Source organism: Gigantopelta aegis, chromosome 11, assembly GCF_016097555.1.
Source record: "Gigantopelta aegis isolate Gae_Host chromosome 11, Gae_host_genome, whole genome shotgun sequence".
Taxonomy (NCBI): domain Eukaryota; kingdom Metazoa; phylum Mollusca; class Gastropoda; order Neomphalida; family Peltospiridae; genus Gigantopelta; species Gigantopelta aegis.
This window is the reverse complement of record NC_054709.1, coordinates 24082266-24096353: the sequence shown is the minus strand read 5'-3', so window position 1 is coordinate 24096353 and position 14088 is coordinate 24082266. Positions and strand designations below refer to the sequence as shown.

The 14088-nt window shown below is 40.5% G+C and overlaps 3 non-coding genes across 3 annotated transcripts; all 3 read right to left on the bottom strand.

Moving 5' to 3' along the window:
• Positions 1-951: 951 nt before the first annotated feature.
• Positions 952-1025, bottom strand: Trnai-aau. The gene has a single exon. It is a non-coding gene; the product is annotated as a tRNA-Ile (tRNA).
• A 10900-nt stretch (positions 1026-11925) lies between these two features.
• Trnai-aau lies at positions 11926-11999 on the bottom strand. Its single transcript has one exon. It is a non-coding gene; the product is annotated as a tRNA-Ile (tRNA).
• A 1292-nt stretch (positions 12000-13291) lies between these two features.
• On the bottom strand, positions 13292-13365 carry Trnai-aau. Its single transcript has one exon. It is a non-coding gene; the product is annotated as a tRNA-Ile (tRNA).
• Between the last annotated feature and the right edge of the window lie 723 nt (positions 13366-14088).

The window sequence follows — 14088 nt, the reverse complement described above, 5'->3', positions numbered from 1 at the left end:
ATGGGTGTCTATTAAAAATTACACTCAGCTCCTTAACAAATATTATGTTCCTGGCATTACATATTTCAAAATAGTTCTGTCATTTTCTAGATAGTGTCGCAAGCACAGTAGCCAGGGTAATGTTGCCGACAAGTTTGCTCTCTTTGTGCAACGCTTCTGACTGAACGCATAGGCAGTATTTTATACTGGGGTGGGGGAATTCACTATTGGGGTTGGGTAATCCACACTGTATGTATGATTTTATAAAAATTTAATACAGTACAAAAAAAAGAGGTGTGATTGGGGGAGGGGGGCATGGCCCCCGTGCCCCCAGCCCACCTCCACACAAACACACTAAGCCACTGCAGCCACAAGCGAACTTTTGTGCATTGTCCGCTTTCATAAGACTAGGTTACAGGATGCGGATGCAGGATTTCTGAAAGGTGGGGGGGGGGGGGGGGGGTCCAAATGTGATGACTGATCTCTCCTTTTACACAGAACAGTTAATATAAACACGTTTCTCCTTAAAAGTTATGGTCGGTTTTCAAGGGGGGGGGGGGTGGGAGAGGGATCCGGACCCCTGGACTCCCCTAGATCCGCTAATGGGTTATGACAGTAAGAGAAGAATCTAGTACTGAAAACGATTCTCTTTACACGCCGTGAAATTTCAATATCGCCGAGTTACTTAAGCAAAGATTATGTGTAGGATCGATTAACTAATTTGTTTATATAGCAGCTATATAAATGAATGTGAAATTGGATAAATATGGCACTTGTAAGTTACAATGTAACTGTGTCTTCGAGTATCCAATCTATAGACGCAAACCCGCCCAGTACTTTATTTGTACAATGTAGATTTTAATACTGAACGCCAACAAAAAGATGCATTGTATAAATGCTAGACTTATTTAAATTTAATTTATTAAAATATCCTAAAAATATTATTTAAAAAAAGTAAAGAAAACATTATATCGACCCATGTGGGGGTCGAACACACGACAATCGCGTTATTAGCACGACGCTCTAACCAACTGAGCTAACAGGCCTTGTTATCTTATTGATATATAGGGCCTACTGAATTATCTATATCGAATGTACGAGTTGTTTGAAAACGTTTATAACAACGAACGTAGGTTGAATGTTATTATGAGTTGTACAACTAGATAAATGGGAATATTTTTTATTATTTGTATGACGACATCACTAGAGCACATTGGTTTATTAATCATCGACTATTGGAGGAAACCCGCTACATTTAGGCATTAGCAGACTTGACTTGACTTAGCCAGGGTTTAACGTGTACATTCAGAACAGGCTGTTGTAGTACACGCCTGTCGTGGGCGCAAACCTAGCGTCCACGACAGGAGTAGTAGGCTGCAGCCAGGGTGTTTTATATGCATATGACTGTGCATACTGCTTGTATATGCATATGACTGTGTCCACTGCTTTGATATGACAATCGTGGGAAAAAATATCTAACGGATACCAGTGTAGCGGGGCACGCCGAGTGTATGTGTCGGGGGGGGGGGGGGGGGGTATTAGTGCGACGGAGCAGGGGGTGGAAATGACAGGGCGGAAGCGACGGGTGGAGGAAGGGACACTGCCCACCTCCATCTTTAGGCTTGTAAAACCCTACTCGCCCAATACTCAAAGTCGTACGGGCTTCCTTTTTAGTTGTGTGTGTGTGTGTGTGGACCTGATGTTTGGGGGGGGGGGGGGGGGGGGACAAGTATTGCGCCCCCTAACCAGTGGACCGTTAGCACCCCCGGTGGCCCCGCCCACGCTACGCCACTGCCCTGGACAATTCGTCCACCGGAAATTTGTCCACCGATGCACTGCGTATAAAGCCCCCCCCCCCCCCCCCCGCAAGGAAAATATTGTATATTCCATACAAACTTAAGTCAGTTTTCCCCGTTTAGAGCAATAAACATAGTTTCTGAGTATATGAATCAAATTAGTATATTTATGGCAGTCAAATTCGTTCATGAAGGGGCGGGACTTAGCCCAGTGGTAAAGCGTTCGCTTGATGTGCGGTCGGTCTGGGATCGATCCCCGTCGGTGGACCCATTGGGCTATTTCTCGTTCCAGCCAGTGCTCCACAACTGGTGTAACAAAGGCCGTGGTATGTACTATCCTGTCTGTGGGATGGTGCATATAAAAGATCCATTGCTGCTAATCGAAAAGAGTAGCCCATGAAGTGGCTACAGCGGGTTTCCTCTCTCAATACCTGTGTGGTCCTTAACCATATGTCCGACGCCATATAACCGTAAATAAAATGTGTTGAGTGCGTCGTTAACTAAAACATTTCCTTCCTTCCTTCGTTCATGAATAATATCTGGTAATTGGGCCTTTCGCCTGGGCTGGGATAACAGTCCCACCAAGGGGCCTCTTACTCCATGCACAATTTTTAAAATAGGAAAAATACTTATTTAGAGGCAATGCTTTGAAGTACTGGAGGAATATACCTATGACGTCAAGCGAATCTTATGACGAGGCCTCTGACTACTGTCCTACTCAGCTGCTGTTATTAGTGTAAATAATATGATGCAAATTACATACATGTATAAATATATCGTCAAACACGTACCCAACCCCATCCTCTCCCATACATACTTACCGTTTATTGTGCAGCACAGTAGAAAGCTTCATTTTGTTGATAATTTTTATTCAAAACATTGTCCATGTTTATTCAAAATTAAATTTAAAAAAATTAATATATATATACCTTCTTAGCTATTGAGGCATGCATAAAAATGATGCTCTTTAACTCAGCCATATGCATGGGGCCTACAAGTTACGCGGTCGATCCCGCTTACGTGCATGAAACAGTGGGCAGACCTGGCATGTATGTATGTATGTATGTATATATGTATGTATGTATATATGTATGTATGTATGTATATATGTATTGATGTATGTAGGGGGTAGGACATAGCCCAGTGGTAAAGCGCTCGCTTGATGCGCGTCGGTTTGGGATCGATCCCCGTTGGTGGGCCCATTAGGCTATTTCTCGTTCCAGCCAGTGCACCACGACTGATATATCAAAGGCCGTGGTATGTGCTATCCTGTCTGTGGGATGGCGGTGCATATGGGGGATCCCTTGCTGCGTTGGGAAAATGTGGCGGGTTTCCCCTGATGACTGTGTGTCGGAGTTGCCAATCGTTTGACATTCAACAGCCGATCAGGGTTTCTGCCAGAGGGTAAAACGGGTATGGCGGCATACCCAAATATTTTTGCAGATTTTTTTTTAAGTTAACCTTTTGACAAAATTAATTATTCTTAATCATTACTGTATGATTTTCTTAACCCTGACCCTAAACTTAATCTATTTTCTTTCTAGGGGAGGCCACCAATACCCCCCTATTGACTGTGGTTACATTCAATTCCATAGCGCCATACCCAAAAACACTGCCGATCTGTGGTAAAATTGTCCAGAGGACGAACCGTCTAGAAAGCTCTTTATTCATATTTACATTACTGTCAAGCAGCTATAAATTTACTAGCTATGGATCCAAATGAAGAATTACACATTTTTACATAGGTTACAATAATATTGTGTGCATATTGTGAGTAGAATGATGGAAATGCTTGGTCAAAGCTATCAGACATTTTATTCGAACATCTCCATAATTTTTGTCCAATTGGCTCCAGCACTATGAGCAGGGGGGGGGGGGTGGGGGGGGGGGGGGGGGGAGTGGGGGCGAACTCCGACCCATCTACAATGTCTCGTACGCTTAGGTCAGTACTATGTTTGTAAAATGTACTACTGAAAACCAACAAAAATATGTTAACACCTAATGCACACAGTATTAATGCAACACGTATAAAAAATATCCTATTAAATAATTAATAAACACAAAGAAAACCAACAGAATATATTACTATCACTAGTATCAGGTTTATAAGGCTTAAATTACATACGTATTTGATGATGCAGATGTTTGTTCATGTAATTAATGTATTTTTATGTTATTGTTACTGTAGATAAATGTATATTATTTTGTTGTTTTTGCTCTGCCCATATACGGGTGTTATGCAAATAAATTATTCTTATTCTTATATTAAGATATATCAATTTGATGCAACACGTTGGTCCTATAAAGATATCTTATGTACTAATTAATAAAAGGAAATAAAATCAACAAAAATATGTTAGCACATAATATCTATGCATCACATATGTAAATATATCCAATAAAAAGAAAGAAAAATATACGTTGGCCAATGTGGGGGTCGAACCCACGACATTCGCACGACGCTCTAACCAACTGAGCTAACCGGCCTCACGATACCATCCACTCTCTATTAGTGTCTTTTATAACAGTTACTGTAAAGTTTAGACCCAACACGTTGGGAAGTTATGCAAACATAGATTGACCCGAGCTTTAGTGATGAAAATTAGCCATAATAAAAGAATACAAATTAGCTAATCTCAACTTGGAAGTACTCCGCTGGAGATTACCGGACTAAGACCAACATGCATGTGTTGATCAACTGAGTTATCTCCCATTGATCGTCCAAATAATATTTAAAGTTTAAAGATCTGTTGCCAGTGTTGGGTTGTGGACCGATACCAACACTTAAACTTTACTAATAATACCATTACCCATCTGTAAATACTCTTTTGTTATAAAAGCTTGGATTGGTCCAAATAATATCATGTGACTTAAAAGACCGACATTCATAACTGCATGAATCTCAATTTTGCATAGTCCAAGAATGTTTTTATTTATAGTCCGTCCCATCATTCTACATATACTCTTCAAAAGATGAAACGCAAAACCACATTGTCGTAACATTTGGAGAATTGATTTAATTATTGAATGGTGAGTCCGATAATTACCAAATGTTGCAGGATTGTTCACAATTCACTCTAGTCCATTGTGAGTAAGTGATAGGACACACCACCAAGGTCAAGGTCATCTGGAGTCAATACCGGGTGTTGCCTCCGCGTGTGTTGACAACTGCCTGGCACCGCCTGCCCATTGAAGCAACCAGAGTACGGATGACGTCCCGGGGGATGGTGGCCCACTCGGCCTGCAAGGCTGCTGCCAGCTCGGGCAGGGTCTGGGGCTGTGGTTGTCGCTGTCGGAGGCGTCGGTCCAACTCGTCCCATAGATGCTCAATTGGGTTCAAATCCGGTGATATCGATGGCCAAGGAAGGACATTAATGTTGTTGTTCTGTAGGAAAGCCGTTGTGAGACGTGCTGTGTGAGGCCTGGCGTTGTCATGTTGGAACACTGCGTTGGCGTTGGCCATAACTGGAACGATGTGTGGCCGGAGGATCTGGTCAATGTAGCCCTGTGCATTCAGGTTGCCCTGCACGTGGACCAGGTCAGTTCTGCCAGTGTGTGAGATGGCTGCCCACACCATGACACTACCCCCGCCGAATCTGTCCACTTCCTGCACGCAGTTTGCCGCATAACGTTCACCACGACGCCTATACACGCGACATCTTCCATCATGACGTCGGAGCAGAAATCGGGACTCGTCACTGAACCACACCTGTCTCCATCGCAGTTGAGGCCATTGTCGATGAATCTGGCACCACTGCAGTCGGAGTCGACGGTGTTGTGGTGTTAAGATGACACCTCGAACTGGACGTCTGGCACGAATTCCTACCTCATGTAGGCGGTTCCGTACGGTCTGGTCGGATATCCTGCGCAAACCTGGTATTGCTGCGGCTGTGGAGGTGGCAGTAGTCAATCGTTCCCGAAGGTGGCGTACCCGGATGTAGCGATCCTGCCCGGGGGTAGTGACCCGTGGTCGACCGGATCTAGGGAGGTCACGTGTTGATCCATGTTGCTGGTAACGGTCCCACAGTCTGGAGATGGTGCTTGGGGACACATGGAATGCCCTGGCAACGGCCGTTCTGGATTCGCCTGCGTCTAGTCGGCCGATGGCATTGTTTCTCTGCGGTTCACTGAGACGTGGCATGTCCTGGATTGTCAACTGTCGGCCAGATACAGAGGCCAGACAAGCGAACACCCTGCACTTTTATACTGTCGGTGTTCATGTTGCACGTGCAGACAACGCACGTGCAGTGGTGACATGGTTTGCACGTGGCTGCGTTTTTGCGAATATTCACATTTTGGAACTTTATTGTACAGTAGCTGCGTTTTATCGAATGTAACCGTGGGAATGTGTTTGGGACATGCAATGACCTTCACAAAGCATGAACCGGTAGGAAACATAAAATCGGAGTTATAACCCATTTGTACCCTTTTGCGTTTCTTTTTTTGAAGAGTATACATTGTGTGTGTGTATGTGTGTGTGTGTGTGTGTGTGTAATATAATAATAATAATAATAATAATAATAATAATAATAATATAATTTAAGTGTGATTTGATGTAAGAAGGAAAGTAAAAGTGTTTTGGAAATAACAGAAACATACTATTTGTGTGTGCAATTTACAAATTGATCGGCTCAGAAATAAATAACTTGTAGTAATTTGCATAGTATTAGAAAAAGGTGTTCCCTGTGGGACCGACTATAGATGGAAAGTTTTAATTGGGTGGCATTAAACACTTTTCTTGGCATCTAATCGCAAACTTAAAACAATTTTAAAACTATTTTAAGGATTATTTTACATAGGCCTAATATTTTACCACCCTCCTCCCGTTACCGATTCCGGTCGGGGTGCTGACCAGTGCTCTCTGGCACCTGCAGGCGGTCCCTTCTCCCACCAACCTACCCCCACCCCCAACCTTTTCCTGTCCTGGACGGAGGTTCCGATCGAGGCCGACAACTTTGTCCATGACAGGCGTACGCTAAAACAACTTGCTCTGAATGAGCACGTTAAACCCTATGACATGACATGGTATTTTACATCAAACATTTTTTCATTTTGATGACCTTAAACGCACTAGAACATTTTAATATGGAATAGCTCTAAACGTGATTTCTTGGCATCTGAATCGCAAAATTAGCCATTTTTAGTCCTGTGGATTAACAACTACACCACCGAGGCCGATTGTAGGCACTTGCGTAGCCAGAATTTTATATTGGGCAGAGGAGGATCGGGGGGGGGGGGGGGGGGGGGCAGGGGCTCGAACCCACCACCCCCTAAATTTTGTGACAGTTATAACTTTATTATATATTAATTTTCTTTTTTTTCACGATCCCCACCAAACCTCCCCCAAAGTTCCATTGGCATTCCGCATCATGTCACTGCCCCCCCCCCCCCCCCCCCCCCCAAATGAATTTTCTGGATCCGCCACTGTCGAGGAACCACCCACATTGGGAAGAGGAACACAAACGGTCAACGAATCCTATTTGGGGGCGACAGGCACATAAAAAATATGTTTGGGGAAAAGTGGCATGGCGATGCGCCATCGGTTTGGGATCGATCCCCGTCAGTGGGCCCATTGGGCTATTTCTCGCTCCAGCTAGTGCACCACGACTGGTACATCAAAGGCCATAGTATGTGCTATCCTGTCTATCGGATGGTGCATATAAAAGATCCCTTGCTACTATTCGAAAAGAGTAACTCATGAAGTGGCGATAGCGGGTTTCCTCCTTCAATATCGGTGTGGTCCTTAACCATATGTCTGATGCCATATAACCAAAAATAAAATGTGTTAAGTGCGTCGTTAAATAAAACATTTCCATCCTTATTGTTTTATTGGTGAGGAACATGTTTACAGTGATCAGCTAGAATTTCTGTGGACGATTTAAGCATATAGATAATGCATGTCAGTGTACTTTTAAATACTGTAAGTGCCCTCTATAAATGTTGCCCCCACTATCTAGAAAAACCCTGCATCTCCCACTGTCAGTTGTGACAATATTTTTAAAAATGTAAAAGTACTACCACCACTCCTTTCACAGCCTCGATGTGACCCCTACGCAATATTACGCTGGATCCGCCACTGAAATAATTAAGAAAAGTAAAGAAAACCACCAAAAATATATTAACACATAGTATCAATTTCATTTGACGTAAGCCCTATAAAAATATCTTATTAAATAGTTATTAAAAGGAAAGAAAACGAACTAACTTAAGTTAACATATAATAACAATGCATCACATATGTAATATCCAATTAAATGATAATAAGAAAGAAAAATATACGTTGGCCAATGTGGGGGTCGAACCCACGACATTCGCGTTATGATTAAACTAACCTGCCTCACGAGTGGGAGTGGGATAAAAGATCTCGTGCCAAATAATATCTATCCGACAGAGGTTCATGGCACGCCCACTATAGTACAACCCCATCCGTTTAGCCCCTGACTATATGCAGTGACTAACTCCGGAGCAGGAGGAGGGGGGGGGGGGGGGGCGCGGTCAGTTTGAAGTGGGCGTTAGTGCATTTGGAAGAAAGCCATTTATTGTACGGTCTGCATGACAGCGGACCAAATAGAGATTTCATGCTGGACGATTTAAGCAAAAGATAATGGCGATGCATGTCAGTGTACTTTTTCCATACTGTTTACAGTGAGCCTCTGTAAATTGGCTGAATTTCGATTCCTCAGTTGTGACAATACTTAAAAAATGTAAAAGTACTACCACCACCCCTTTCACAGACTCGATGTGACCCCTACTCAATATTACGCTGGATCCGCCACTGAAATAATTAATAAAAGTAAAGAAAACCACCAAAAATATATTAACAACATAATATCAATTTTATGCCACACGTAAGCCCTATAAAATATCTTATTAAATAGTTATTAAAATGAAAGAAAACGAACAAACATACGTTAACATATAATATCAATGCATCACATATGTAATATCGAATTAAATAATGAAAAGAAAGAAAAAAATATACGTTGGCCAATGTGGAGGTCGAACCCACGACATTCCCGTTATTAGCACAACGCTCTTTTTTTTTTATCTTTTTATTCAGAACATCAACATATTAATATAGTTCACATACTTGTATAACAATATAAATATAAAAACACAATTTAAAAATAAACACACACAAGACACACGCACGCACGCACACACTTGACACCCATTCATACACACTATAACAATATTCATAATATAATAAATGATTTTTACACATCTTAAAATCAAATTATCCTTTAGTATGACAGCCATTAAACCTAAAATATAATTAAACAATATTTAATATTATATCAAATATACACACACCTGTTTTAAACTGACATTCCCTCCCATAAGTGTTTATGTATTTTAAATAAAATAATCATTCAAAATACATTTGTGCAGAAAAAGGAATACTAAAGGTTATTTACGTTTAAATAATTACAAAACCTATATTTAATTAATCAATCCCATTCAATCTATTAATATTTAAAGTAAACATCTAAACAAAATGACAATTGAGTGTATTGTAATATAAAGAAAGTCATTAAATAAGCACATGTTATCATACATTTAATCACATTATCTCACTCAGCCTTCTTCAATTTTTTCAAGTCTTCCTTCATTCACTCTCTTCAACACCTTTTGCACGGATAGCTTGTCTCTTTTGTTTTCTACTTAACACAACACGACGAATCGATTCATCCGCTGGGCGTTTGATCAGCTGTGACCGACGCCGTAACTTTCGCAGTTGAAAGTTTTTAGTTTCAGTTGTCATGGTGTCCGCGTCCTTCTCACGAAAGTCAGCTGCTTTCACTCCCTTCACCGATTCCTCCACATTACGGTCTGCGTGCTGTTTGTCATTTCTCGAACTCGGTGTTGCATCTTTGTGATTATTTCTCCACTCAGCTTGGTTACCCTTGCTTACTTTGACTTGTTCATGGCTTGCCTGGGTTGGTTCTTGCATTATATCACCATCAGTACTGTCGCTGTCACTGCCATCCACATGCTCGCTGTCGTATTCATTCACACTGCATACACACACATCCTCTTTATTTCCACATTTTTCACACAGAAATGTTTTCTTACAAATCCTGGCAATATGTCCCTTCTCTTTGCAGAAATTACATGTGATATTCGGGCAATCCCTAATCACGTGACTATCCGACATACAGTTATAGCACACCTTTATTTGATTGTCATGCAAAACACGAAAAAACTCCACACCTTCAACAGTGTTAAATTTCATCGAATATGGTAAACTCTTTACGTCAGGTGGAAATTTAACACGCACGTACCTGGTTCCATCCGCATTGCGAGTACCCTTGTAGAATCGCCTGTAAATAGGTGTTATTAATTCAATGTTCATCGATTTCAATTTCTCCTCTATCTCTTCGTCCGAAATATATGCTGGCAAGTGCAAAAAGGAAACAACAACACTGTCCGAATGTAACAACCTCGCCTTCATTTTCATGCCATTTAGTTACAGGGAATCATTATCTGAAATGATCCTCGCCTGTACAACATCATCCACAGTCACTTCATACCTGTCAGGTCCCTTTGGCACACACGCATGAATGACATCACCAACCTGTTCACTAAGGAATTTAATCAAGTCGCCAGCCGCCATCTTTCTATTGTCACCGACATCAACGACGACCGTGCACTCCTTCTTGTAGACCACTTTCTTCACTTCCTCCTTCTCCATATCGCCACCGTGACTCATCTCCACTGGTTTTGAAATAAATCCGAAAAAAAAAAAAAACCCTTCTCAATTCAAAAAACACTTTCAAAAAATTCCAAAACGGGAGCCGAAGTGAAACATGTCCTCCATCGACAAAACCCAAACCGGAAGTCACACAACGCTCTAACCAACTGAGCTAACCGGCCTCACGATACCATCTACTCTCTATAAGAGTCTTTTATAACAGTTACTGTAAAGTTTAGACCCAGCACGTTGGGAAGTTATGCAAACATAGACTGACCCGAGCTTTAATCATTAAAATTACCCATAATAAAATATTACAAATTAGCAAATCTCAACTTGGAAGTACTCCGCTGGAGATTACCGGACTACAGACCAACATCCATGTGTTGATCAACTGAGTTATCTCCCATTGATCGTCAAAATAATATTTAATTATTTAAAGATCTTTTGGGCTGTAAATCAGTAAATACTCGTTTGTTATAAAAGCTTGGATTGGTCCAAACAATATCATGTGACTAAAAAACCGACATTCATAACTGCCTGACTCTCAGTTTTGCATAGTCCAATTTTTTTTAATTTATAGTACAACCCCATCCGAAATTCGAAACGCCCCAAAATATACAGTGTTTCGCAGATGAATATAATGCACTTATTGGTTATTATTAGGGGCGAGAAGTAGCCCAGTAGTAAATCGCTCGCTTGGTGCGCGGTCAGTTTGGGATCGATCCCCGTCAGTGGGCCCATTGGGCTATTTCTCGTTCCAGCTAGTACACCACGACTGGTACATCAAAGGCCATGGTATATGCTATCCTGTCTATCGGATGGTGCATATAAAAGATCCCTTGCTACTATTCGAAAAGAGTAACTCATGAAGTGGCGATATCGGGTTTCCTCCTTCAATATCGGTGTGGTCCTTAACCATATGTCTGACGCCATATATCCGAAAATAAAATGTGTTGAGTGCGTCGTTATATAAAACATTTCCATCCTTATTGTTTTATTAGTGAGGAACATGTTTACAGTGATCAGCTAGAATTTCTGTGGGCAATTTAAGCATATAGATAATGCATGTCAGTGTACTTTTAAATACTGTAAGTGCCCTCTATAAATGTTGCCCCCACTATCTAGAAAAAAATCCTACATCCCCCACTGTCAGTTGTGACAATACTTAAAAAATGTAAAAGTACTACCACCACCCCTTTCACAGCCTCGATGTGACCCCTACTCAATATTACGCTGGATCCGCCACTGAAATAATTAATAAAAGTAAAGAAAACCACCAAAGACATATTAACACATAATATCGATTTGATGCCACACGTAAGCCCTATAAAAATATCTTATTAAATAGTTATTAAAAGGAAAAAAAACGAATAAACATACGTTAACATATAATATCAATGCATCACATATGTAATATCCAATTAAATAATAAAAAGAGAGAAAAATATACGTTGGCCAATGTGGGGGTCGAACCCACGACATTCGCGTTATTAGCACGACGCTCTAACCAACTGAGCTAACCGGCCTCACGATACCATCTACTCTCTATTAGAGTCTTTTGTAACAGTTACTGTAAAGTTTAGACCCAACACGTTGGGAAGTTATGCAAACATAGACTGACCCGAGCTTTAGTGATAAAAATTACCCATAATAAAAGAATACAAATGAGCTAATCTCAACTTGGAAGTACTCCGCTGGAGATTACCGGACTATAGACCAACATTAATGTGTTGATCAACTGAGTTATCTTCCCATTGATCGGGTTTTAAGACTCTCAGTTTTGCATAGTCCATTTTTTTTTAATTTATAGTACAACCCCATCCGAAATTCGAAACGCCCCAAAATATACAGTGTTTCGCAGATGAATATAATGCACTTATTGGTTATTATTAGGGGCGAGAAGTAGCCCAGTAGTAAATCGCTCGCTTGGTGCGCGGTCAGTTTGGGATCGATCCCCGTCAGTGGGCCCATTGGGCTATTTCTCGTTCCAGCTAGTACACCACGACTGGTACATCAAAGGCCATGGTATATGCTATCCTGTCTATCGGATGGTGCATATAAAAGATCCCTTGCTACTATTCGAAAAGAGTAACTCATGAAGTGGCGATATCGGGTTTCCTCCTTCAATATCGGTGTGGTCCTTAACCATATGTCTGACGCCATATATCCGAAAATAAAATGTGTTGAGTGCGTCGTTATATAAAACATTTCCATCCTTATTGTTTTATTAGTGAGGAACATGTTTACAGTGATCAGCTAGAATTTCTGTGGGCAATTTAAGCATATAGATAATGAATGTCAGTGTACTTTTAAATACTGTAAGTGCCCTCTATAAATGTTGCCCCCACTATCTAGAAAAAAATCCTACATCCCCCACTGTCAGTTGTGACAATACTTAAAAAATGTAAAAGTACTACCACCACCCCTTTCACAGCCTCGATGTGACCCCTACTCAATATTACGCTGGATCCGCCACTGAAATAATTAATAAAAGTAAAGAAAACCACCAAAGACATATTAACACATAATATCGATTTGATGCCACACGTAAGCCCTATAAAAATATCTTATTAAATAGTTATTAAAAGGAAAAAAAAAAAACACGGAACTGAAAAATTACCGATAAGCGGGTAAACGTTATAAGAGTTAATATATCGTCGTCTACTACATCACAAGTCTCAGCAAAATCTTAGAACATACAGTGTGAGCAAAATAATAAACAAAACAAGAATAAAAGTTTGTAAATTAGTGGTATAATATCAATGCCATCACATATGTAATATCCAATTAAATAATAAAAAGAGAGAAAAATATACGTTGGCCAATGTGGGGGTCGAACCCACGACATTCGCGTTATTAGCACGACGCTCTAACCAACTGAGCTAACCGGCCTCACGATACCATCCACTCTCTATTAGTGTCTTTTATAATAGTTACTATAAAGTTTAGCCCCAACACGTTGGGAAGTTATGCAAACATAGACTGACCCGAGCTTTAGTGATAAAAATTACCCATAATAAAAGAATACAAATGAGCTAATCTCAACTTGGAAGTACTCCGCTGGAGATTACCGGACTATAGACCAACATTAATGTGTTGATCAACTGAGTTATCTCCCATTGATCGTCCAAATAATATTTAATGTTTAAAGATCTGTTGGGCTGTGAACCAATCTTTAAATACTCTTTTGTTATAAGAGCTTAGATTGGTCCAAATAATATCATGTGACTTAAAAACCGACATTCATAACTGCCCGAATCTCAATTTTGCATAGTCCAAGAATGTTTTTATTTATAGTCCGTACTATCATTCTATATATAACTTTTAAAAAATAATTTGAGCGTGTTTTGACGTAAGAAGAAACGGAAAAGTGTTGTGGAAATAACAGAAAAATATTATTTTTGTGTGCAATTTACAAATTAATCGGCTCAGAAATAAATAACTTGTAGTAAATTTCATAGTATGAAAAAAGGTGTTCCCTGTGGGACCGACTATAGATGGAAAGTTTTAATTAGATGGCATTAAACACTTTTCTTGGCATCTAAATCGCAAACTTAAAACAATTTAAAAACTATTTTAAGGATTATTTTACATAGGCCTAATATTTTACCACCC